The 22,584-nt window shown below is 41.8% G+C and overlaps 1 long non-coding RNA gene across 1 annotated transcript in view; it reads left to right on the forward strand.

Annotated features, from left to right (window-relative positions):
- Window positions 1-14,271, forward strand: part of LOC309540787 — a 76,925-nt gene extending 62,654 nt beyond the window's left edge. Inside the window, exon 5 of the long non-coding RNA XR_014223491.1 lies at window positions 13,800-14,271. This is a non-coding gene — a long non-coding RNA (uncharacterized lncRNA). The remainder of the gene's footprint in view (window positions 1-13,799) is intronic.
- Window positions 14,272-22,584: the final 8,313 nt, after the last annotated feature.

Consider the following 22,584-nt stretch of genomic DNA (forward strand, 5'->3'; position numbering starts at 1 on the left):
TACCTTGAAATGACAGCATTCCAGCTGCTGAGAAACGTTGCAGTCAGACAGCTCACTCGATGCTAGCTGGCATGAAACAAGTTAATGTGCCACCTGCTTCTATACAGTGGTGGTGATGCCCCTTCTCGTCTATCTGATCCACCTGGTAGCCTCTGCCAGTAGTATAGGCACTTGCAGCAACATGTATGTTCTATTCATGCGCAGTCAGTTCCATGCTGTACTATTTGTCCAGAGGCATCAGATCTTTAGAGCTTCCTCAAATGTGATTGGCTGCCCCCCGAGCTCATTGTACTTCTCTGGCCTTAACCTTCAGTGTGTTCAACATGCTTCCCGAGGGATATCTGTCTGTCTGTGTCAGAGAGAATTAGCAGCTAAGGGAACGTTGGCAGGTTAGGAGGAGATGGTTAAAAATACCGTTTCCTCCCATCCCCCCCCACTCTCCGAAAAAGACTTCAGCGGACAAGACTAATATTTAATTTTCCAAGGCTGTGGGGAAACGGAACGGCGACAAACCAACAGTATTGATAACTTCACAATAGAAAGCTTTGTATTTGCATTCTGGAAAATAACTCGACTGAACAGGATTAGGCACAGTGCTGAAGTGATCCGTTTTAAGGAGAGTTAGTATAATCACCCTTAAATGAAAAACAGAGAACAGACTATATTAAGAAGGCTATTTTAAAAACACTAGAGGAACCTGTTAAATAAGGGGAGCTAATCCATTTCAGTAGGTGTTGTACAGAGCATTGCTTAAGCAAAAATAGCCTTGCCTATTACTGTATTGGTTTGAGGCATTGTTGTTGTAGTTTTTAAATGAACAAGCCATCATGAAAGAAAATGCATTTTTTTTTAGTTTATTTACTAAAAAATGGGAAGCTTTATAAAAATAGAAACAATCAGAAAAATAACATGAAAAAAATGCTATCTGCCAACTAGTTAAGAAAACTTTACTGGATCAATCCACTTCCTTCTAACAGATATATTAATTGTAGTTTAAATAAAATATGAATATTTTGTTTATCTGAGAAATAAATACTATTAAACCTCAGGATATGACTTTTGAATCTATTTATTTGACAAGATTTATATACTGTTTAATCAGCAAAATCCTGTAAGTGTTTATATAAAATTTGAAATGTGGGAGGGTATACCAATTAACAAACCCAAGCTGCCACACATTGTTAGAAAGGCCATCTTTCATATTTACCTTCTTGTTTCCTGTTGCAAGAATCAAAGTGACTTAAAAGATCCACATCTTTGTCTTTTTGCTGCTTTCTTGGGGGGGGGGGGTTGAGAGGATCCCTCAAAAGACTTGATACACTGCATGTTGGTGGCAGAACATCTCACTATCACTCAACACTAGGAAGATGCAGGCGGAGTTACCACCCAACATTTGAAAGAAAAGCCCTGGAACCTAGCTGTTACAGGACAACTAAAAACCATCTAACGACCTTAAGAAATCACAAAGCCACAGACTCCTTTCAGAACACTTGGCAAGACTTCGTTTATTTCGATAATGATGATGTAGATGTACAAGGGCCAGACTGGACTGCCCCCTTTTTGGAATCTATAAGCTTTCTGTCTGCCCATTTGTAACCTAACAAATGAAAGCATACTTTTGGTCCCTGGAAACACAGAGCAATAAGACCTTTATTCTTTGCTGTTCATTACCTAAAATACGCAGTCGTACCCTACAACACACCCACTTGCCTATCTACTTCTTTGTTTCGATAAGCTGAAGGTTGCACTGAATTTTATCTTATTTACATCCCGTTGAGTTTGTTGTTCATGATATTGAATTACATAATAAAACTATTGAAAACCAAAAAGACAAAAATCCAAGCAACTTGAATTAATATAAATAAGTGTGCCTTTTTCCGCTTACTGCTCAAAATACAACCCAACCCCCCCTTTTTGTTTTCAATGTCTCTTATAAGCCTAAGACCTTTCTGAGCTTAGCCCTTCTGTTGACATTTTCTATACAAGCTCTGGCTATATATTTGTCCTTGCTGGTTTGCTCCTCCTTCCATTTTCTTTAAGCATCCCTTTTAAATCTGAGCTCAGCAGAGAAGTCTTTATTCATCCAAATGAGTTTTTTTAGATAGGGCGCTTGGGAGTCACCAGTTGCAACCACACATCTCCTCTTTGGAGCAACTGCATGGTTCCTTCTATTCAGAGTCCTCTGAGTTCTCCTTGGTGCTCTGTGCAGCCTACAGTAACTGTTATTGATCCAGTGGTGAAAACATTGTCTATTGGAAGGCCCTGCAATCAGCCACAGAGAATCTGGTTATTTTGCTCCTGTGTGGAGTGCTTTTCCCTGTGCTGTCCTCTTGTGTTTCCTTCCTTTTCCTTCAAGATTGCCCATGTCCTTCTAAAAACACTTCCTGTGCTATATCTAGGAATTCTGCATCTCTGCTGATAGATAGGTATATGTTAAGCCCTTGTATATTCTCTTCCAGCTGGGATGTCAGCTTGTACTTGCTGCAGGTTTACTTCTATATGTCCCCAGGCAGAAAAACAAACATAGCACTGATCTTGCAGGTCACCAGTCTCTCAGTAGACCTGTTGGTTGCTTGCTTGTACAGTAGCTGTTTCTGCCAACTTCCTGGATCCCTGGCAATACTTCCCCAATAAAATTGCATGTAAAACTCTCTGTTTGCTACCCATCTTCACTTGCTCTGTATCTAATGAAATCTCAACATTTTAAATATGCACATGCTGCAGCTGATTGGATCAACCAGAGGCCCACATCAAGCCCCTAGTTTGTCCAGAAAATTTAATAAACAGTACCTCACATTTTACAAATGAAGATGACTTAAGAGGTAAGAAAATGGCTTTAAAGTTTAAAAACAGTGGGGGAATGATAATACTGGCAGCTACATGTCTCTTTAAATTTTCCTTCTTATTCATGCTAGATGAGCTTCAAGAAAAAAGAAAGATTTCAACATATGTAAGCAAACACGCATTCCCCTTCCTAGATGACTTCATCAACCTAACATGTGTTTACTTCCAAATTATCTTAGCTGGCATAATTTTAATCATTAAACATCTGTTTCTCAATTCCCAACAGTAGTGCCTTTTTATTAAAATGTTACAAAAGAGCTTGCCCATTCCTTTAGTAAGAAGCTTTTAGAACAGCCGGAGCTTACCTGGTACCACATTCACTGGAAAGCAAATTCAGGCATTGGCTAAAGGTAATGTTATCTGGCAGGCCTTTGAGACTTACCAGTAAATGTCAGCAATGTATGTCACATGGCTTGAATGGTAAATAATATATTCCAATATCCCATGAGATAAGTCCAAATTTATTGAAAAGTAATTCGCACAAACCCCACAGTCTGTCAAGACTGGCCCGTTCGGGCAGGGGTACCTTTACCTTTACCCTTTAATTAGGCAAAGCAAAAGTGTAAGATGTTAGAATGTCCCCAAAAGTCAGCATTTCATTTATTTTGTCACTAGCTTTCTGAAATGTTAATACATACATATGTGAACACACAAAAGTGCTTGACATAAGTTTAAAATAGACTAAAGCGTGCAATTTTATGCACAGCAACTTGAGAGCAAGCCCCACTAAAAAGAGTGGTATTTTAGTAAATACACATTGAATCGATTGTTATGTTACTGCAACCTCAAATGCTTTCAATGCAGCGAGAGAACTGCACTGAATATGCCCTATTTCCAATTTGATTAAGATTGCTATCTTCTGGTTGTTGGTCAGGGGCAAGACTTTCTATTAGTGTATCTGAGCTACAGAAAAAATATTAACTGTTTCTTGTCATGCCAGTGTCTGGTTCTATAAACTCCTTTCATTGATTGCTAGTATATTTTTGCAGTGTTCTGTGTTTTGGTTCTTATTTGACTTGTGCTCTAAGTTCTGATATCTCATCTGGAAAATACTACGGTGTTAAACCTTTGATAGTAATAGGTAATAGCTTATGTTGCACAATGAACACATTGAAGCTATCCTGGCCACCCTGAGTGCGTTGATTTGCTTTACTAGTACATAAAGCTTCTGAATAACAGTTGAAGAAAAACATCTAGAACAGGCCTGCACTGTGATTTCTCCCAAGCCAAATGTAGCTTGCCATATATGATGGCCTACCAGTACCTGCATAAATCTCCTATTTTTGTTGTCTGTTTGGAACTATGAAGACAGAGAACTTAACCACTCACCACAGCACAATATGTGACTGTTGGGCTGTAGTTGACTTAATAGATCACAAATTATGCAGGTATGTCCAAGACAGATCACACCCGACTAACCTATTTTTTATGTCATCATCTGAGAGACGAATTCTTTTCTGGACAAGTGCAAATGAGCTGATCTGTTTGGACGAGATTTGTGCAACTTCAGACTCATCAAGCAAAGCACAGGTCACCTCCCTGGTGGCTGACAGTTCCCCATTTTTGCAGTCCTAACAAGGCAGGCTGTAAAAAGTCAAAATTTATTGAACACCTAGTGGGACACAATATATGGTTGATAGGCTGTGGTTGATAAGATGGATCACAATTTACATGTGCCTGAATCGGTTCTTGCCAGGATATTTGTTGCAGCATCACACAAGGTAATGATTTGTGGTACTGCATAAAAAAGTCATTACTGACATTAGTATATTGTATAGTATAGTATTGTTTAGTAATTCATACATATAGTATAGTATTATAACGTTTATAGGGAAGTGGCATGCTATATAGTATAGAGGAAGATTTGAATGGGTCAGATGCTATTGTAGGAGAATGGTTGAATTGCACTGCGTCCAAAGAAATGTAGAAATCCAGGATGCAGAGGGACAGTGAGAGAAGGTCAGTGGAGGACTATGAAGTTGGAGGCAGTGCGATTAGAGTCTGGGTGATAGAAAATGACTGGAGGTAAGGAAAGGAAACAACATGGATCTTAGCAGCTGCACATCTAGCCCTTTCCAATCTGCTCACATACTTAGAACTAGCCACCTTGTTTCCTAAATGAAGAGAAACTGAGTTGTGATCTTTGCAGTCAGAATGAAACACCAGCCAACACTAATATGTAAAATATGTAATTGCAGATCTGCTAGCTTAGCCGTGGCAGACAGACAGTAGCAACAAAACAGACTGCCTGCCTGATAAAGTCCATATGTTTGAAATACACCATACATTTGGCTTTTGCTCCTTTAGGAAAGCCTTGGGGAAATGTTAGGCCAGTAATCTAAAGCTTCACAGGGCAAGTCAGCTCTTTCTGGGTGCACAAATTCTACTCTACCCGACTTCTGCTGCCTCTAGAGTTAAAGGTGGAATATTTGATCATCTTGTGAAATGTTACAGAGAAGCAAGATATGGGAGTTTCCTTAGAAACTAGACTTAAATTCAGTAGTTTTCTTGGTACTGTGGAGGAGTAAGTTCAGAGTACTGTACTTAGAAATCTTCCAGGTTTGTCAGAACTTCAATCCTTTTATACAGTTAGCTGATAAAACTTTAAAATGCACACCCACAAGAGGCCTACACCCAGAGATGCAGCTGGTAAAATGATGATTGTTAGAAATCTAGCCTCTTCTAACTGTAGCCAGAACTAGCAGTCTTTGGCTCCCATATACATGGTTGGGGACTGCAGCCACTTTGCAGTGCCTTACAGAGCATAGAATTTGTGCATTTTTTCCAAGATGCAATGATCTAGAGTGCTGGTGCTTTTATGAAAGAATTCAACACGTCCACAGATACCTCTCAACAGCTACTATGAGCCATGAGAGCTATGCTACTTGTCAGGGAAGAGTTAGAAGTTTCTAGTTTCTCGGGGGGGGGGGAGCATTCCCCAAGGGGGGGGAGGAGAACAGTGAATCTAATAGAAGAGAGCAACAGGAACAACAGGGAGGGACAGGATGTTCCCAGGAAAGGCAAGGGTTAAGTTCTAGCTCAGATTCGGAGGAGGGGAGATACAAGCCAGCTCTAGTGAGGAGGTTAGAAAAAAGAGCGGGAAAGCGAAAGGAAGGGCGCGTTCGACATTTTGAGAGTGGCTGGTCACAGAGAAGCAGAAGTTATCTGAAATAAGTGACTCTGAGGATTAATAATTAATAAATTATTATTATTATTATTATTATTATTATTATTATTATTATTTGTACACTCATCCCCACCACCACTTTCTGAACACGGCCCAGGAAGAAGGAGCGAAACCACTGTATAACAGTGCCCCCAGCTCCCAGCCCCTCTAGACGGTCCAGAAGGGTGTTATGGTCAATTGTATCAAAGGCCGCTGAGAGATCCAGCTGAACTAGGAAACAACGCTCACCTTTGTCCCTAGCTCGCCGGAGATCATCAACCAGCGCGACCAAGGCAGTTTCAGTCCCATGATGAGGCCTGAATCCCAATTGGAAGGGATCCAAATGGTCCGCATCCTCCAGGCGTGCCTGGAGTTGTTCAGCAACCACGCGCTCAATCACCTTGCCCAAGAATGGAAGATTTGAGACTGAGCGATAGTTGGCCATACTGGCCGGGTCTAAAGATGGTTTTTTAAGAAGCGGTTTAATGACCGCCTCTTTCAGCGGATCTGGGAATGTTCCCTCACAGAGGGAAGCATTCACCACCCCACGAAGCCCATCGCCCAGTCCTTCCTGGCTAGCTTTTATAAGCCAGGATGGGCAAGGATCCAGGAGACAGGTGGTTGGTTTCACGCGTCCAAGCAGCCTGTCCACATCCTTGTTTAAGTTAAGAACCGTTTATAAGATTGTTTTGTTAATACGCAATAAAAAGTTATAAAAGAACAAGAAGCATTTGTGTGGTGATCTGAAGAGGACAATGACCAGTCCTAACAGCTTCTTATGAACATCTCTATCCCACCCTTCAAGATTTGAGATAAAAGATAAATTTCAATTGTTGTGTCCACAAGCTAAAAGCAGTAGTTCTAAAACAGGAAGCATAGACCACAAACCAAACAGGTGCCATTTAAGTGAGAGTGTCGGGGGGAGGAGGAGAAAAGGATATTCACCTCATGCCAAAGATAGGCATCAGGCAAGCCTCTTTGGAGAGAGCATTCCAAAGTTGGGGAACTACCGCTGAAAAGACCCTCTCTCCAATAGCCACCTGACACACCTCCAATGGCAAAGGGACTAGGAAGAGGAAAACTTAATGTATGGTCACTCACATGGCTATCATGGTTACAAGCTGTGAAAGAGATTTAAAGGTCAAAACTAGCTCTTTGAACTGACCCTGGAAATAAACCAGGAGACAGTGCAGCTGTCAAAGTACTGGTATGATATGGTCAGAGTTAATGACCGTCCCAATTAGTAATCTGCTTTAAACTAAATGGAGTGCCTGAGACATCTTCCAAGGCAGCCCCATATAAAGCACATTACATGAGTCTAGTGAAGTCTCCATGTTCAGGAGTAAACCTCTAAGTTTCAGGTGGTGGGAGCAAGCAGTAGGTAAAGGCTTCTGTTGACTTGTCTTCCTTGTGGGCATGACACCAGACTGGCCAATCTTAGAAAAGGGAGTCTAGATTAGACAAACCTAGCAGGACTCCTCATAAATTCTTACGGATTAAGCTCTTAATAAGAAATTACTTTATATAACTATTCTGCAGCTGAGGGTCAAAGTCATTCCTTTTCTGCATGAATCTATTTATGTGAATTGGTAACAGACTTGTGTAATTAATACCCTCATTTGGATTACTGAATATCACGTGTCACAGAGCAAATGAATGCATTACATTCTATACAGGGATGGGGGAGACGCAGACTGCATTTACTGGTGAAATCTACCTAACCCACCCTGTGGTGGGTGGAAATAGGGGTTAGGAATGGGGGGGGGGAGAGGATTTGATTCAGTTCACATTTAAAGGCAGTCCTGCCACATTCACATTTTCCATAACAATATGCCAACCGAATATGTCAACCAATATGCTTAGCCATTCTTTGGAATTTGCACTTCTCTAAATTTGCAAGGCACTTCTGCAGCCAAGGAATGTGTGCAAAATATGAGTGCTCATAAAACACATTTGAAAACAGCATACAAAAGACATTATATGTGGGGAAATTGCTTTGTGAAAATGTGTAAATTTGCAAAATTGCATATGAAGGCAGGAATACTAGAAGAAATTTGCACTCAACTGCTGTTGAGTTTTTGTGAACGGAGGTGGAGAACTGAACTTGAGGATGGGGAAATGAGAAATGGAGAGAACCAAAACTGAAAGAAACCCAAAGACGACAGATTCACCTATCCCTAATTCTGGATCATCATTCTTCTTCTCTGACCCATAGTCTGCACAACCGGTCTTGAGAGTTTGGTTCAGCAGACCCAGGTCCTGCTCTTCTCCTGTCTCTCCAGTACCTGCACACACACACACACTCAAGTCCTGCTTCTTCTCCCATGGCTGTTTTTCTCCTACTCTGCACCATGTCCCAGCAGCTGAACATAAGAGCTCTGCTGGATCAGACCAAGGGTCCACACAATGTTTAAGAAATAGCCCTTTCTCCAGCTACTACAGTGGTACCTCGGATTACAGATGCTTCAGGTTACAGACTCCGCTAACCCAGAAATAGTACCTCGGGTTAAGAACTTTGCTTCAGGATGAGAACAGAAATCGCACAGCGGCGGCCCCATTAGCTAAAGTGGTACCTCAGGTTAAGAACTGTTTCTGATTAAGAACAGACTTCCAGAACGAATTAAGTTCTTAACCCAAGGTACCACTGTAGTATTATTCAGAGGTGTAGCTTTTCTGATTCAAAAGTTATTTTCCTGATTTAAATAACCTCATTGCATGAATATTGCAAATTGCAATCCATGATTGAGCAAGGTATCCTCGCTCCTTATTCGTCCCCTCTTTTCACCACCACCTCACCTAGGTGCGCCTCCTGAAGGGCAGTATAAATATGCAATAATAAGGAAGATGCAAGCTGGAGTTTCCTCCCACTATCTTCTTAATCCCAGAGCAGATAGACAAGCAGGGTCAGCAATGAGACCTGGATATTGGAGGAGCAGGACAGGAGAAGCTGTGGTTACATACTCTTCTGCAGCTGCTGAGCTGTTAATGAGACAGGCAGGATTTCTAGGTTGTGACCTGGCAGCCTTAGCTGTGGCAGATGCACTTAAACAAGGACATATGCAAATGAGCAATAGCTGGTGATTTTATTCTTCGTCCTGCATAGAATCTGAGCTGCCTTGCACTTGGAAAGCCAGATCAGAATTAAATAGGCTCCAGGCCCTTTAGTGACTCACACGCTCATCCTTCCAAGGGCTTCTCTTTCCTCATCATCTGGTGCCTGTATACTCATTTTCACATATTTGTTTGGGCAAAAATTGTGTAACCTTGGTTTAAGCTGGTAACTGGTCCACATTTGTCTGCCTCAATAGGTTTTCCCTATACTTTTGTGTTTGCACACAATCCATTTAAAATGAAATTGTCTTAATATGGCTTTGGTACACCTCAGCATTTCTCTAAGGTGACTGTTTTAAGATCTCCCACAGTAGTTCAATGTCTCTCTGCTGAAGTTTCCAGACTCCCAGTTTCCACGAAAAAAGCAGAGGTGCACAGGTGTATATGCCTGTGGAAGTGCAGAAATACCCATTGGTTTATATCCTATTCCATGAGTGTGCTGCCACCTAGCAACAATTGAACGGATTCAGCCTTACAAACATGTGACTAGGAAATCAGAATACCAGTAGCACATCCATGCCAAAGAAAGTAAGAACCCCATTGGGTTCAATAGGAGTTACTCTGAGGTATGGATAAATTTGGGGAGAAGTTAGATTCAGATTGCATTCAAAGGTGAACCTACCTCATTCACATTTTCTGAAGCAGTACACAAACGAAAACATTCACTTCTCTGGGTTTTGCAGTGCTGTTCTCCAGAACTGAACCTGAGTAGATAAATATATGGAAATTCTTTTAATACTCTACACATTTTAAAATCATAGTGATAATTTTTCCCCAATTTTTTTCTACCATGTTTTCAGAGTTAAAATAGGGTATTTTTTTTCTAAAGGTTAAATTGTATTGATTTAATGGTTTTTTTGTAGGGGCGGGTTGCATTTGCTATTGGAGAACATCAGTTGCTCAAAAAGCATCAGGTATCTAGCTAGAGTCTTATAAGTCAAGTCAAATCAAGTCTTTCTATTACGGTCATTTACCAGTGTGTTCTGGGTGGACATTTATCTGTCAGAAATAAATACAGTGGTACCTTAGGTTAAGTACTTAATTTGTTCTGGAGGTCCGTACTTAACCTGAAACTGTTCTTAACCTAAAGCACCACTTTAGCTAATGGGGCCTCCTGTTGCTGCTGCGCAGCAGCTGTTCTCATCCTGAAACAAAGTTCTTAACCTGAAGCACTATTTCTGGGTTAGCTGAGTCTGTAACCTGAAGCGTATGTAACCTGAGGTACCACTAATAATAATAAAATAACTACTACTACTACTACTACTACTACTAATAATAATAATAATAATTTATTATTTATACCCCACCCATCTGGCCAAGTTTCCCCAACCACTCTGGGTGGCTCATAATCGAGTGTTAAAAACAATACAGCATTAAATATTTAAAACTTCCCTAAACAGGGCTGCCTTCAGATGTCTTTTAAAGATAAGATAGCTGCTTATCCTTCTAGCCTAGGAGTGTTTTTATTAATAATTATAACCCCATTATCTCTCCCCCCCCCTTTCTCATTATTTTTTTAAATTTTATATTATGCCATCAACATAAAAAGTAACAGTTGTCAACAACCAATTTGTTGAGGTAACATAAGTCCTGGGTCTTATAAGAAAACTCCACCTTAAAACTAAGTTGAGAACTAGTCCTGAATTAGCTTTCTGTACCTTTCTTCATTCTTCTTCCTCTCCTCTTAGGTGAAGGTTGGCTAAACCAAATAATTGCTGTTCTCTTTACAGATAAGAAAGTGAGGTTAACACCAGTTGAAGTGCCTGGTATGTCACAAGGAGGTGGCAGCCTTCACTTTGAGCAATTCCCTTGATTGATTACAATGATATGATCCGTTCAAAATTTTCATTAAGAGAGAGCTTAATCTTGCCCTGTGCAATGCTTTCCATTCCACACTTCATAGCAATACCTTTTGTACGGTGGTGATCTAGTCCATTATATCTGAATTGCCTTAATCTGTGGAAATCCAGGTTTAAAAAACTGGCAGGTTGAAAAGGGATGGAATGTGAAAAGCCCAGAAGCCTTGTAAAGTACAGTGGTACCTTGGGTTACAAACACTTTGGGTTACAGACTCCGTTAACCGGGAAGTAGTATCTTTGGTTAAGAACTTTACCTCAGGATGAGAACAGAAATCACACGCTGGCGGCAGAGGGCGGCCCCATTAGTTAAAGTGGTACCTCAGGTTAAGAACGGACCTCCAGAACGAATACCACTGTACTCTTTTAAGTGACTGAGAATGATAATGGACTAACATTTTTTTAAAAAGAAGAAGCTTTTCTCTTGGGAATTATACCCAAACAGTATAGAAATTTATTTATGTATGCAACTACAGCTGCAAGAATGTTATTTGCCCAAAAATGGAAAGAAAAGGACAAGAAATGAAAAGATACATAAACTTATGGATTGTGCAGAAATGGCAAAAGTTACTGGAAGAATAAGAAATCAAGATAAAAAACTTTTTATTTTAAAAAAATGGAAATGGTTTATTGAATATTTACAAACAAATTTTAAACAGATAAAGACATTGGCATGATTACTGTAACAACCTGCAGTTTCAAAAGAATATATAATCAAAATAGATGAATAAACAAATAAGTTAATTTACACAGGAAACGATAAAATTTAAGGAACCACAGAAAGGGGAGGAAGGAATTTGAGGTTTGAAATGTTAGAACTATTGTTAAACTATTGAAATGTATATAAATGAAAACTATAAATAAAATTATAAAAAAGAGAATGATCATAGGCATCAATTTTTTTTTAAAAAAAACCATTAGATCATTTTTATGCATATACTTTTGAGGTAGTATTGAGTGATCGTGACTACCTTGTGGGAGGAAATTTTGTAGTTCGCTTTACACTGTGTGGGGAAATCCTTTATTGTCTGCCCTAAATCTTCCAACATCATGAGTCACTGGATATCACTGAGTTTTACTTTGTGTGTGAGAGAGATAAACTTTTCTGTCTGCTTTCACCACATAATTTTATACACCCTTCTTGCTCACCTTTTCCGTAACAGAAAAATCTCCAGGTGTTGCCATTTTCCTCACAATAGAATTGCTTTGATAATTTAGGTTGCCCTTTTCTCAACATTTCCCAGCTTTACAGTATCTTTTTTGTGGTAGGATTATGAGGGCCACATTCACACCGTACATTTAAAGCACAATGATGCCACTTTAAACAGTCATGGCTTCCCTCAAAGAATTATGGGAATAATATTTTGTTAAGGCTCCTGAAAGTAGTTTGGAGAGCCCTTTCCCCCTCTCAGAACTACAATTTCCAGAGTTCCTTGTGAAGAGAACCACTCTGAGAACAGCAGCTCTGTGAGGGGAAAAGGGGCTCTGAACAAACCACATTTACCAGAATTCTCTGGGGGATGTTTGAAGTAGTATTATGATGCTTTAAATGTGTGATGTGAATGTGGTCTACAGCTGTACACAATATTCCAAGTGTGGTCACACCTTAGATATTACTGAAGTTATATATTATTGTTGATGTTGTTACCTCACATCCTGACTTGGGTACTTTATTCACCAATCTACTGTATCCTTACTGGATGAAGTAGCTGTGTTTACATAACTTTTTCTATGTCAAAAAAATTCTGTGTTCATTTTTTCTGCCTGTATTTCTCTTCTGTTTTTATCCGTCTCTCTTCGTGCATCCCCTCTCCCCCTTCCCTATTGATTTTCCACATACTTTCATCTTTTTTCCTTCTCGGTGTCCAACGCTGGTCTTTCTTTCACACTCTGTCTTTTCTGTCATTGTGTCTCTGGTGGTTGTAAATTATTGGTTGCATTTTTTTCAATTTCAGTTGCCATACGTAGTCCCAAAGGCCTAATCTTTCTCTGACATTTCCTATCATCATTTTTCTTTGTATGCATGTTTGGGCATATACAGTCCAGAAATATGTACAGCTAAGCCATTCACTTCAGTAGACTTATTCACAATTACTCTTGTGTTTGCCCTCACACTTGCAGGCTGTGTTCAGTTTTCACTGGCTGTACCCGTTTTTCCCATTGTGCCACACCGGAACTCACTGCTGTCTCTTTCTCTCTGCTTCCTTTTGCACCCAGCACACACACACACACACACACACACACACACACACACACAGTGTATCCACTTGCAAGGAGTGATATATCCAGCTTCAGAAGGTCCGCAACCTAATTTTAGTGCCAATTCTCAGTTCTGGAACAGGTGAAATAATAATGAGAAAGCACCTTTGATGTGTATATGAGGATACTGCATTTCCTCATTGGCATTGCTGAGTAACCCTCTTCCATACATCTGGGACTGTAGGAAGAGCTTTCAAGATCTCACTTCTAAAAATTAACTATTACCGCTAAACTTTTTGAATATACACATGCTTTAAAAACAATGTGGAATGCTCTCCAGCAATTGCATGTGTTAAATTCTCCACAAATTTGCCCACTTCTGAGCAAACACACTTGACTGATCACAAGCCAGCAAATGGCTGCTATTGTTTTCTTTTGCATGCTTCTGGTAACTGGTCCTCAATATTAAATAGGTAAATCGTGTACTTTTTCTTTGTTGTCTTTGCCCATAATAATAATAATAATAATAATTTATTTGTATGCCACCCACCTGGTTGGATTCCCCCAGCCACTCCGGGTGGCTTCCAGAATATACAAAACATTCAACACTTGTGTTTTACTAGAACCTCAAAATCTCCAACCAGACCAAGTACAAAAGACACACAGAGCTAAAGTTCTGCATATAGTAAGTTCCTTCTGTCAGGGATCAGAATCCTCTTCAGGTGATGAAGCAGAAGACTTCAAAACAGAAGGACATGAAGGGCTCACTTCAGAAGTAGGGCTAGCCAAAGACATTTCAGCACCTGAGGTGAGCTACAAAATGGCGCCTTCACCAGGAAAGAAGGGGTGAGTGAAGATCAACATCAAGTACAATGGGGGAATCAAGCTGTATCCATCAGCCAAACAGGGAAGCTGCTTTTGGTGATTCCTCCTTCACCCTGCAGCACTTCATGGACTCAGCTACATTGGTAAAGAAAAAGCGTTTTGAACCTGCTATAAACATGCAACACCAGATGGCACCAGAGAGCAGGGATTTTTAAAACATGATTTTTCATAGAGATTTTTTTCTTTTCTTGTAACAATCTAATTTCTGACTTATTTATAGCATTCCCCCCCCCCCCAACAGAGTGTGGAATGATTTCAGTTGCATATAATGCAGTTTTGTAGTGGATTGGGAATAGGGGATTGTGGCAAGAAGAGGGGGGACTCTCATAGAAAGAATGACTTTTTTTAACTCTAACCTTCCCTTGGTGAGTGATGTTGATGTGCTTGACTGCTTACTGCACAGCTGTTCATTTCAAAAGATTCCATGTGTTAACTGGATTGGTATGGATTTTATGTTATATTATTTTTGCTATATCGCAAAACTGTCTTGAAGATTTGGCTTAGGGCAGAATGAGAGAGTGATGTGTTAAATTAAAATTAACATATTTTCAGGGATGCGGAAGTTTGGTTTGGTCCCCATATACCTTAGTGACTCTCCCCGTATCCTACTCTGAATTCTGTGTACTATAGCCAAGAGCAGCTTCTGAATATTATCCTGTGTGGCAGACGTACCGGGCACTCAAGAAGCATTCCGGGTGCCTGCTTACCCCTGAAATTATGTAAGATATTTTTATTTGGCTGCATAGTCAGAGACTGGGGACAGATGTGTTTATTTTAGTCTATTTCTCATATATGCTGTTTTTAGAACTTGTTTCAGAATTTGACTTAAATGCCTTGGTGGTTTCAGCTGATTTATGGAATGAATTTGCTAAACCCTTTTACCTAATAATAGATTCTCTGCTGTTTCATGCAGCCCTCCATTAGTTGCCTATGTAATGTTCTAGTGTGGGGATACTGGTTAGACAGGCTATGTTGGGGTGGTGCAAATATGACTGGATCTCCTGGGTGGGATGAAATGCTTCTCCCCAGCTCCCAGCCAGCCTCGCAAGTCCACAGGCTAAAAGCCCAAGGCAGCCTGTCTCCTTTATGTTCCAAACCACAAGGGCTTGAGCGAGACAGGTGCAGAGGAGGTGGGCCTTATATGGCCAAGTGCATAGAGGGAGCCTGTCACTGGCATGAAGATGGGACTCAAAGTGTAAGACTCCGTGGAACCACAGAGCAAAGTGTACAGCTGAGTGAAAGGAGATACCCCAGCTTCATCCTTAGAGAGAGCTGTCCCTGTCAGAGCCTCTAGCTCATTAACGACGTGTTAATCACCGTTCAGCTGCAGAGATTCAAAAAATGAATCATCACTGCTTATCTTTTAAACCTGGGATATTAACGTCCAGCAACTTTCTGATCATTCCTTGGGGTGAATTTTGACAACTCTATTTCTGCTGTTTTAGTGCAGATGTTGCAAATGCTTGAGTGTGGCAGGGCTGGGAATGAGGTGAGAAGGCAAGGGAAGTAGTAATAAAGTGTGGGTGGCAGGCTAAACCAAAGCATTCCATGTTTGTACTGTCTAACAAGCTAACAGATGGATTGCGCAGTATGCTTTTGTGGACCAGAGACTACTTTGACAGCTGGGCCCCACGACCAGGAGACCTTATGCTACAATATATTGCTTTAGGCTGCAATCCTATGCATACTTCCCTGGGAATGAATCCCATCAAAGTCAACAGGGCTGATACCTGGGTATACAGGACTGCATTGTTAGTTTTTCAACTGCCATGAGACTCTCTTTTTTTAGCTGCATGGCTAACCTGCTAGAACACTACTGGCAAATAGACATATTTTAATCAATCTGATCCAGTTTCTACCCAGTGCTTTCCTTTACATTGTCAAGAGTAAAAGAAGAAGATACTGGGAAGTGGGGAGGACGGGAAATTTCTCTATCAATTATCATTTGTGGGCAGCATTCTGTGTCTGCAGTAATTTCCACTGACAAAGTACAGAAAGAGCATGGGGGCTGCAGTTCATGGTAGGGATGGTGCACCGTAGCCACTCATTTTAGTGAAGCTTGCACAGGAGAAGTCCCTGGTGGATTGTGCCCTTTGTGTTTTTACAGGTTTATCATGTGTTGCATAATACAAGTGCTCTAGTGATCCTGGCTAAAAAGAAAGAGTGTCCTGAAATAGACCTGTATCACTTTCAGACTGACCTTTTCATGCCACAGTTAAGAGCTCTCTCGCTAAGCTACCTCTCTGATCAAATCTCACTGGGCAACAGTTTTGCTGGTCTAATCTTTCTATGGTTGTTTAATATACAGTTTGTTACACACACACACACACACACACACACACACAGAGAGAGAGAGAGAGAGAGAGAGAGAGAGAGAGAGAGAAACAGACTGGCAATCTTGGATACCTTGACTTGGGACTAGGCCATCTTGTTTTTACTAGGACTCTTTAGAATTGTAGTTGTACTAAAAAGTTTATAAACTCTACTGCTGTTGCAGCAGACATTTCTGGGAGAATTGCTATGCCCCAAAAGTTAATCAACCACAATCCTTTCCAGTTATTTATGTGCTGACAATATAGTGGTAACTGTTTTGATTGTACACCCCATTAGGCTCTGCCCCCTAAACTTATGCATGAGCACTGGACTTTATAAAAAGACCTCCTCACTATTGTTACTATGTTCAACTATACAGGTGGGGGGGGACTGTCTGTGTGTTTGAGAACCCTGCTTTCCCAGAGTTCTTGAAAGCATGGAGGAGAACTCTCCACGTGTACAGTTGGGCATGCAGGGATCATACATGTGCACGAATCAGGGATGGACCATATCTCCAATACAGAGTACTGTATGATAACATACTGGATAACATACAGAGGGGGGGGGGGCGCCATCCTTTTTGGGCCAGTGGTATATTTCAAATTTTGAGTGTGTTGTGGGTGCACAAACTTCCTTATGCTTACCATGGGAAATTGGCTAAGTCCTGCTGGGCCTAACTATGTAGATCACACAATTGATTTTACACATATACACACACGTTCTGGACCCAGCAGTCAGACTCCTCTGCTAGAGTTAATAAGTCAGGAGGGACAGGTGTCAAGAGGGCATGTGGATAGATCTATTGCCACCAGCACCTTGTTAATGTCAGCTGAATGTATAAGCTGGAACTGATCCCATAACGCATCATTGATTCTGGCACTAGCTACTTCAGTCCGAGCTGCAGCCACTGCAGAATCAAGATCAGTCCGAAGCTGAGTGCCTTTATCTGCAAAGCCAGTTGATCGCAATGGGCCCTCAAATGCTCCAGAGGGCCCTCCCCCCACAGTGGGAGCAAGGCCAGTTCAAGACATTTTGGCGCCTGAGGCAAACCACAAAATGGCGCCCCACCCTCCCCACCAGGGAAGGGGTGAGTGAAGATCTACATCAGGAACTAGAGGGGAGTAAATATATTTATTGGGTTTTGCTGCCTCTGTAGATCCTGCTGTCTGACGTGGTCACCTTACTTTGCCTCAGGGGTAGGATGGCACTGGTAGGAATGGGTAATCTCCAGAGCAGGCATAGGCAGACTTGGCCCTCCAGATGTTTTTAGGACTACAACTCCCATCATCCCTAGCTAGCAGGACCAGTGGTCAGGGATGATGGGAGTTGTAGTCCCAAAACATCTGGAGGACCGAGTTTGCATATGCCTGGTCCAAAGTATCCAGAATAATTTTGCCAGCTCATCACAAGAGAATGCAACGCAAGCTGCAAAATGGGACTTCCTTGTAGCTCCTGCTGCCACATGCTTAGCTTGATTATGAGCACTAACCAATGTTTGGGTCAACTTCAATGTGAGACTTACACCATTTTTGCTCGTTTTCAGCTTGCTTCAGATGCTTGCCAGAATACCAAGGAGCCACTCAGGCTCCCCAACTCTGGAGAGGACTCTTGGGAGTGACCATGTTAGCAGCATGTCTCATCTTGCCATTCAATAGCGAGACCTGGGTTTCAACAGAATCCTCAGCTTTCACCAATGGAAAATCCCCCAGAGCAGTCAAGAACACCTCATTTTCCACCAGTTTCCAAGGGCAGGCCATCCCAATGGGCCCACCAGGAATTGCTGCTTCCAGTGCAAGGTTCAACAGGTCCAATGAATGCACACCACTACCACCTTTGGTCTATTCCTCATATAACTTGGGGTAAATACTACAAAGGGTGTACGCTGTCCAGTGTGTTGAAGTGATGACTATTTGAGAGAAACCCATTTGGGGAAGCCATGGAGTTTTCAGGCAGCCCAGTAACAGCCTCTGCATAGATATTTAAGTCACCTAGGATTTCCTCACAGTAACCCAACAATCTAGAGATATCTAATTGGAAATCATACTCAGAGTTTCAGTAGGCCTTCTCCGCAGTGGTGTAGCGTGGGTTGTCAGCACCCAGGGGAAGGCAAGTAATTTGTGCCCCCTAACCCAGGTAGGGGCAGAGAGCTGTGAGTGCGAGCGCCCCCCCCCGATGTTGCGCCTGGTGCGGCCAGCCCCCCTGCACCCCCCACGCTACGCCACAGCTTCTCCGAGTATGACTGATATTGGGTCTCACCCACTGTGATTAGGTAGCTTTCAAAATATTTCCTACTGCTCTTGTTGGCTGTTTAGGGCTTTAAAAGTCAGCACCAAGTACCTGAAGGAATGTCTCCACCCCCATCATTCTGCCTGGACACTGAGGTCCAGCTCCGAGGGCCTTCTGGCAGTTCCCTCACTGCCAGAAGTGAGGTTACACGGAACCAGGCAGAAGGCCTTCTCACTGGTGGCACTTGCCCTGTGGAACACCCTCCCATCAGATTAAAAGGAAATAAACAACTATCTGACTTTTAGAAGACGTCTGAAGGCAGCCCTGTTTAGGGAAGGTTTTAATGTTTTATTTTGTTTTTAATCTGTTGGGAGCCACCTAGAGTAGCTGGGGAAACCCAACCAAATGGGTGGGGTATAAATAATAAATTATTATTATTATTATTATTATTATTATTATTATTATTATTATTATTATTAGATTCCACCAAGATGTCAGGGCATTGGGATAACATCAAACAGGATATTTGACAGCCTTGTTTGCCACTTGACAATATTTGACAGGTTTAATTTTGTTTACTTTTTTTAAAAAAGTATCATAGTAATACTTGTTTTGGGGTTTTGTTACTTTTCCATTTCCTTTCTAACGGGCCAACCTGCAATTGTTTTTGAAGGCTAAATGGCTACTTGAAGTCTGTGCACTTTTTGAATATGGATGTCTTGGCTGATCTATGTAAGTCATATTCATGGCACTAATTTTAAGAAAACTGAGCTTAGAATAATTGTACATAATACTAAATCAATATTTATGCATCACAAAGAAAAAAAGCTTTTACCAAGCAGTACTGTATTATTCAGGGATTTCTTAAGATACCTTTTCCCTATTAATTTCTCTCTCACCCCCCTCCCTGTGCTTCATACACAGATGCCAACATAATATAAATCAAAATGTCATTCCTTCAAAAGACCAAGAAGCAACATTTTGTTATTCCAAAATTAATCTCTTTCCCTGGGAACTCTCCTGAACATGGCAGTGTTTTTATTTCCATTTTCTTTTCATGTAGCTGCCTGTCAGAATGTTAGTGTACATTTCCATTTGCAGCCTTAAGTTTTGGCACGCTTCTCTTTGCCTGTTGCCCATTTCCAAACCTTATTTGTACTGACTATTTTCTCTCGTGCTCTTTTCTCATAAAGATGCATTTGTGATGTTCCCTAACAATGAAAAATAGTTGCACATGATGTAAGGCCTTGTGGTGGGACAACATGTGTCTGTTGACCTTAGCCTAGAACCTTCTGTGCACAAGCAGCTTTTGTATTATGGGAATGTTGTGTGCAATCACATGTTAAGTGAATTGCAGTCCTCTCGCTTGCACTTTGCCAGGGATGATGGGGAACCTGCAGCTTTAGAAATGTTGGTTTCTAACTCCCATCATCTCTTACTGTTGGACGTGGGTGCTGGGCTTGATGGGAACTGGAGCCCAACAATGTCTGGCAGGGCACAGGTTCTCATGCGTATTCTGTGAGACTGCCCAAACCTAATCACTGGTTTATAAAGATAACGGTAAAGGGACCCCTGACCATTGGGTCAGTTGTGACCGACTCTGGGGTTGCGGCGCTCATCTTGCTTTATTGGCCGAGGGAGCCGGCGTTCAGCTTCCAGGTCATGTGGTCAGCATGACTAAGCCACTTCTGGCGAACCAGAGCAGCGCACAGAAATGCCATTTACCTTCCCACTGGAGTGGTACCTATTTATCTACTTGCACTTTGACATGCTTTTGAACTGCTAGGTTGGCAGGAGCTGGGACAGAGCAACGGGAGCTCACCCCGTTGTGGGGATTCGAACCGCCAACCTTCTGATCGGCAAGCTCTAGGCTCTGTGGTTTAACCCACAGCGCCACCCGTGTCCCAATCACCAGTTTATAGTAGCAAGTAATTTACCAAAGCAAAGAGTAGAGGCAGGTTCACATCTGCATCTGCATTACAAGGATTCTATTCAGCAGGTTATTCAACACTGGATGACTCATAGCTGAATAGAAGAACAGTCTCTATGGAAAAGCACAGTGTCTGTTTTTTATTTGTCATTGGTCACTCTCTCAGCCATGTCACTGCTTGCAGTTATCAAATGATTAACTTGCACATGGGAACCAGTTGTGTGTAGTGCGGGAAGCTGCAATGGCATTCCCACAATGTACAGAGGGATATGACTTTTCCAAACTGTAATTGCTGAAGACTGAGCTTCTTTAGCCCTGCCTCCATTTCCTTTGCCCTTTTCTGTTTTCCCTATGTGGAATTTTATAGTGTAAGCTCCTTGGGGCAAAGACTTGCCCTCTTGTACACTGTAAAGCAAGGATTGGCAACACACTTGATAAACTTGATAAACACAGAGAAGGCTTTTTGTTTCTTCCCCCATCACCAACCCATTAGCATTTCTTCTTCTTCCATTGTGCTTCACAGGGTGGGCGGCAGCCTTTTCCAACCCAAGGGTTGCATTACTTCACAGAGAACCTTCCTTGGCCCAATTCCAGGGGTGGACAGGGTCAAAGTCAAGAGTGGTCAGCACAATGGATGTCCCTACATCCCAGCTACCCAAAAGCCTGAGACATTTTCACTCACCCCCCACCCCCATCATTTCATTTTCCATCAAAGAAAGCAAAAGACATGATCATTCCAGTTGGAGATAGCGCCTGAGGAGGGCACAGAGCAGGGCTGCTGAGAGGTGTGACCTGGGAAGTGGGCACAACAAAGGAAAGTCCTAAGAGTGGAATAGAGAGTCCCGGAAGGCTGCATTTGCCCCTGGGCTTGAGGTTCCCCACCCCTGCTTTACAGCTTATAAGAGGGCAAGTCTCTGTCCCAAGGAGCTTACATTTTAAATTCCACAGAAGGAAAGCAGAAAAGGAGGAGGAGGAGGAGGAGGAGGAGGAGGAGGAGAAGAAGAAGAAGAAGAAGAAGAAGAAGAGGAGTAGTAGTAGTAGTAGTAGTAGTAGTAGTAGTAGTTTGGATTTGATATTCCGCTTTATCACTACCCGAAGGAGTCTCAAAGCGGCTAGCAATCTCCTTTCCCTTCCTCCCCCACAACAAACACTCTGTGAGGTGAGTGGGGCTGAGAGACTTCAAAGAAGTGTGACTAGCCCAAGGTCACCCAGCAGCTGCATGCGGAGGAGTGGGGAATCAAACCCGGTTCACCAGATTACGAGTCAGGACTAAACAGGGAAGCAATTCTATCTGGTACACATGCTAAATTATAAGCTCAGTTGCAGAAGGGCCTAGGAACAGGGATCTGTGCCAAAAGCCTTGGTGTCAAGGAACAATTTAAAGCTGCTGCAACACTGACAACATAGGTATTAAGATTGTGCAGGATGGTGTTGGTGTGAATGTGAGGCACACATCAGCACACATTTTGTTCATAAATCAAGGAGATATTGCAGTGCAGCTGTTTGGAAGTCTTACTTTCTTACTTCCAGAGTCCTCTATGCAGGTGCATCTGTGGAGGCGGGGGGGGGGGAGGAGGCCTGGAAAATGTTGTCTCTAAGTTACTGGAGCATAGTTGCTATGCCTTGTAAAGGGCTATGCAAAACACCTCAAAGCCAGACACTTTGGGAACAGCGTCCAAATTCCATCCTTTTGACATGAATCTTAGCTCAATGGCTTAATTATGCAACCGTAGTTTTGTGTACCAGCCTGTAACAAAAGGAAGGAATTTTGATTGCATGGCTCAAGGGCAGGTCACAAGCCTTCCACTGTGAGTCTGAGCTTTCAGTTACTGCAAAGCAAGTGTACGAGGCCATACCATACAGAGCTAATTTTGATGAAAAAAGATGACCAGGTGAGATTTGTTTTCCAGTTTTAGGTATGTTATTCACAAGTGTTGGGTTTCATTTAACCAATAGATGTTGTAACTTTTAAACTCTGTCCTTCAGACTTTTACTTACAGTTTAATGGCAGCTCAGTGATTCTAAGCACCTTTATTTGGAAATTCTGTGGAATT

This window comes from Podarcis vaucheri (genome assembly GCF_965113315.1).
Source record: "Podarcis vaucheri genome assembly, chromosome: 9".
Lineage (NCBI taxonomy): Eukaryota > Metazoa > Chordata > Lepidosauria > Squamata > Lacertidae > Podarcis > Podarcis vaucheri.